Genomic DNA, 5,794 nt, shown 5'->3' on the forward strand with positions numbered 1-5,794 from the left:
AACAAAAAAATTCTGTGTTAAAAAAATGCGAAAAAAATAAACAATAATACATGTACACATATTTATTTTGTTGGACTTATCTCAACTTAGTTATTAGTATCACCATTTATTTATTATATATCTCCAATTTTCAATAGTAATGACCATCTTGAACAATTATTATTAGAAGTGCAAAAATTTTAAGTATGCTAAAAACATTGGTGTTTCAGTTATTTTAATCGTTAATTTCAATTAATATATATTATATATATTTTTTATAATTTTGATTAACGGTTAAAATAATTAGAATACCGATATTTTTGATACACTTAAAATTCTTCCATAAGTATATACCGTTAATTAATATGATTTCTTTCTATAAAATATATAGTTGGTAAAAGAGGTGGCAACTTGTTCACCAAAAATAGAAGTCGGTTCTGCTACCTTTTCTTGAAGGCAATAGCTGAATGTTGAAGGAAGGTATCAATCCTCATCCAGCGTTGAAACTTTTTAAGGCTAATTCAGTTAATTTGGTTGCCTGTTAGAAGATGGTAGAGAATAATTAATCACCTATACTTAGTAAATTTATTTATTAGATTTATTAATGTTTTCACCAAAAGAAATAATTAAAACTACTCAGTCGCTTGTTAGTTAGATTGGTTAATTGGTTTTTATATTCATTCATTGTATTTTAATGGTTTTAATCTCTCATTCTCTCTTATAAAAGTTGGGTGCAAAACATTTTAATGTATATAGAATCCATTAGAAGGGGAAAAAATAAATAAATAAAATAGAGGGATTAGAACTATACAAAGATTAAAGCATGTTCCAAAAGTGAAGCTAGCTTAGGTTTCTCAGTGATCTCACAATGGGAAGCAATTTCAATAATGTTTCCTAATTATAGTGCCAAATCACTCCTCATTATAATGATCTTTTGCTAGATCCTGAAAGATATAAAGTATGGTTTAATAATAATCCAATTACAATTAGATTAAATGAAGCAGAAGAGATAGAGAGAGTAAATGGTGGTGTGATCTCATTTCCATGTGATAACTTGTGAATACAGCATGTCTTAGTTAGTTCCGCCAGCTATTTGTCCCCTCATCCATGCATATATAATTATATATTATACAAAGAGAAAGAACTCATCAATAAATTAAAGCCTAACTTGCCATTGCTAACGTGATCCACAAGGTTGCTTATGAGTTATGATTATGAGGCGGCAAAACGGGGCAAAAATTTTATAAAACTAAATTTCTATTATCATATTATGACGTAGTAATAAAGAGTATCATGAAGACAACTATTACAAGTCATTATTGCACATTGCAGATTTAACCAAAGTCGTCACTTTTTCATTATTATTATTATCGTAGATTCTCAATTGGTAGTTAATGATCAAAATTGATTAGTACCTCAGTGAATTTTTTAGTTTAATTGTGACACGGAGGATGTAATTTTAATTCACATGCTTGCATGCATTTTGTCAAGAACAATAACTAGTACAACAATTAAAAGTTAATTTAGCAGCTCTATCTATTTAAAGAAAATTCGTTACGATCTCTTGAATCTTACACCACCAAATTAAAGAGTGATTTTAAAGGTTTTAACTTGTTTGTGACGTGAAAGTAAAATATGCGGTTTCTTCTCTCCCCGCACTAAACTTCACTCGCAAACAAAACGGTTACTTCAAAAATACGCAGGCCTACTTTACTCATCACACCTCATCTTATTAAAGTTGCGAGAATCCAACCGGTTATTAAACCGATTATCCAACTGGGTTGAACCGTAGTAATATCGTACATTCATTCTGTGTGAATCTGATTTTCAAGTTGCATAATAAATTCCTTGTAAAGTCGTAATCATATAGTAGTTGTATGTTGGGATTAAAATATTAAATAATGTCCACCTTTATCACCAATCAACTTGTAAGATAACTCTTAGTCGTCGGGGAGGATTAATTTTTTTCAACCAATAATTAGTTAATATATTAAGAGGAATACTAAGGGCAGCAATTTTGGTATTTTGTAACCATTAATAATGTTTTTAATGGTGTGAGATAGAGATTACTCACTTTTGTTTTAATAGTTAAGTGCTGGCCAAAAAACACAAAAATTGCTGGCCCCTAAACTTTTTCTATTAATAGATGAACAAAGATTAAAAAAAAACAAAAAAAGAATAATAGTTACTGATTATTGACTGAGAAAATTGATTTCTATTTTTTTTTTCTATATCACATTTTCTTTGGTTATTTTACTGTTATTATTTTAAGAAAATACGTTTATTTGTAATTCATTCTGACATATTAAATGAAGTATTTATAATCAATTCTAAGTTTTGTTTAATGTTCTAGACATACCAATAATTGATAACGGGGAGTATACTATGTAATGCAACTTACTATAGTGCGAGTATTAAAATATAATTGAAAAGATTTTATAGATTTGACAAACTACTCTAAAAAAACATGTGTGCGATATTTTGGTTTTTTTTTTCCTAAAAAAAGAAAAGAAATAAAGCCATCCGTTAAACTTATTAATATATAGTAAAACTGTAAAGATTCTTAGAAGACTTGTTAAGTGTTAACAACGCTTTTCTTCTTACCACTTAAGTTTCTTCTTAAAAAAATAATATCCCTTTGATCTTTCAAGGAAGTATAATAATGACCAAATGACCTATATATGTACCCAGACACACAGAATTTATTTGTTTGTTTATTTTATGTCACATATATATTAGAGAACCAACAAGAGCCAAAATATAATTACTCAAAATTAAAGAAGTAATAGAAAAAATAAAAATGTATTTGAGTTGAATAAATTAGAGGGGATGAGGGGAGGGTGTATTACGGGTAGGTTGGTGTGTTAGGCATATGATGGGTGGAGTAGCATTATCAATTGTTGATTGCATAAGCATAAAGCATATGCAATAAGCTGTAAGCATATCACAATTAACTATTCATGGAACCGACAACCAAGTTAAGTTGGCCATCACCGCATCAACATTAACATTAACATTTAACAGTAACAAAGATCTTGCTAACACACTCGCTAAACAACACCAACAAAGGTTATTTAACAAGTACTTTTAACTAATTCCCAATAACAAAACCATAGTACAAGCTGTTGGATTTTTTTAATTTTTTTTCAATACTTTGCATTTGTATTTTCCAATGTCAGCACTGTCATTTTGAAACATTTGTTTATTATTATTAGTATCTACTATTGTATAAAAGATATTTACAAGTTTATTGAGTACAAAACCAATAAGCCATAAAAAATTAACAGATCATAAGACATGATAAAAGAATAACACAAAATATTTAAATTAATCTATCAATAACTAATAGACTATAGTGAATACATCACCAGCATGAAATATAAAATATATATTAAAATAAATTAAATTACATATATATATTTGTATATAAATATATAATGATTAATTTTGACAACTGATTTTAATATACACATAATATTTTTTATAACTAAATTAAAATCATTCAATGAGATCCAGATGCCGCCACTAAATCCCACTGCCTCCTCTATAATAGAATGATTAAAATTAAGAGATTTTATAACTTCACTAGCTCATCACCACTACACCTAATTTCAATTTCAAAGAAGCAAACAATATCGGTCTGGAAAAAGGAAGTATTTTTTTGTAAGATCTCCATCACCATATCTGTTGGAATGATTTGTGACGAAGAGCATGGACTCATTGGTCTGGCCAGAGCCCAATTCTCTTGACAATGTGGTAAAAGGTTGGGATTGAGCATGTTCATATATGTTCTTTTTTGGTCGTGATGTTCATATATGTTTGGAATAGGTTTAGGCTGGGTGTGGGCTTCATTATTGGCATTGGGTATCTAATAGGTGTAGGTGAAACTGGTTTTTGGAACTGGGTGTTGTTTCCATTATGTTGGGCTTGGTTAGAAGCTGTGTTTTGGGCTTCACGCCTACTACTATTGACCATTAAACTTTGTTGTGTACTGCCATGTACCTTAACGACATAAGAAATACCCTTTTCAAACAAAAAAGTCGCGTCCAAAAAGCTAGTTGCTATTTCATGTTATCCTGTGTGAGTCCTTTCTCTGGGCTTTTTAGCCTTGTTTTAATTCCAAAAAAAAAAATCCAGTGAGTCATGAAGCAAGCGACAAAAAACAAGTGCTATTCAGTCATGTATAATATAATATGCACAAAAGACCGCAAAGCTTGGTTTAGTGACAACTATGTTTGCTTTGCTAGGAGGTGCACCGGGTTCAAATCCTAGCTACTCCTCCTAGGAAGTTGATATATGGAATCTATTGGAAAAGGAAAGGGTGTGTGTGTAAGGGTACTTGACAAAAATATATAAATTCTTCCCAATGAGGCCATGACCACCCTAAAAACAAGTGCTATTCAGTCATGTATTCTGTATTCACCATGCTATACATTTAAAGTTGTGCTTGTTTCTAGATGTTGTATTTAGTAATCAAAAATTAAAATCAGTCCAAAAACACACAATTTCAGTGTCATCTGTATCTCTAATACTTCGCCAACGTACTCAGTCTCCCAATTCTCTTTTCTACCAAATGTAACCTCATATCCCTTCCCTTTCTCAATCTTTATGTCTCTATCCCTCCCCCAACGCAGCCTAATTTAATTCTCTTTTATATGGAGCTTTAACACAGACCCGTTACTAAAAAAGAAGCCATCATCTATTGGGATATTGTTGTGGTTGCTACCTTGCTACAAAGCTCTCGGAGTGGGGTCTCTAACCAGCTCATAATTTTTTCAGCCTAGATTCTTTTTACTCATTCCTATTTCCGCTTATATTGTTTTAACTAAGCTGTTTTATTGTTAAATTATACTTGTTTCAGTTTATAGCTTTATAGAGGTTTTGGATAAAAAGTAAGGTTCTAGTTTCACGTTGATCATCCCTTGGTTAATAGTTAAGGATAGGAACCTGGAGCACTTAAATATTATCCAAGTCCGAAAGCACATACAAAGATACTCGCAGTGGTTTCCCTTCCCAATTCTCATATCAATTAATCAACCGTTTCTTATCTAGCGACCACTAGAAGAGACTAAATTTAATTATAATATTAATAATTAGGTAAATAGAAAAAAATATAAATAAGAAAGGGAAAGAAATGTGGGATGCAATCAGTAGGCAATTGGGATGGAAACCCTATCGACTGTGGATAGCATCCCTACGGTTGTCTGGCCGCTGCCCGATCAAAACTAACCGGCCGCCATATCATTCCCATTTCAACGGAAAATGATACCAAGCTGATAGCTTAATCAGGCTTTCTTTGTACGCACTGACGCTACCACGAGAAAAAAACCACACATCTGTTTTTCCCCGTGCAAAATAAAATCAGTGCATAAAACCCCAAACATTGAACCAACAAAATAAAATTAACATTAATAAAAATATAAGCTAGAGTGCGGGGGCTCATATCAAGTGTAAATTAGAATGGATCTGTCATTGTGGGGAAAATAATCCCAATTCGTTCGTATTTAAAGTAGGAACAAGAGAGAAGAATCGAGATGGAAGGAAAAGAAAAAAAGGGTATAGTATTTGATTTGGAAACAAGAAAGCGAAGAGGGAGGTGGAGGGAGTATACAAAGAAAAAGAAGAAGAAGAAGAAGAAGAAGAAGGAGACGACGACGTAACATGAGATACCAAAGCCGAAACCACGTTTTTAGGGTTTCGGCGGCACCTTTGATTATGAATTGGGAAATTTTCCCCACTCGAGCCCTCTCTCAGTCCAATCACTGCCCCCAGCTCAGGTTAGGTGCTTATCGCTTTATATAACGGTGGATCTTTT

This window comes from Arachis ipaensis, chromosome B03 (assembly GCF_000816755.2).
Source record: "Arachis ipaensis cultivar K30076 chromosome B03, Araip1.1, whole genome shotgun sequence".
NCBI lineage: Eukaryota > Viridiplantae > Streptophyta > Magnoliopsida > Fabales > Fabaceae > Arachis > Arachis ipaensis.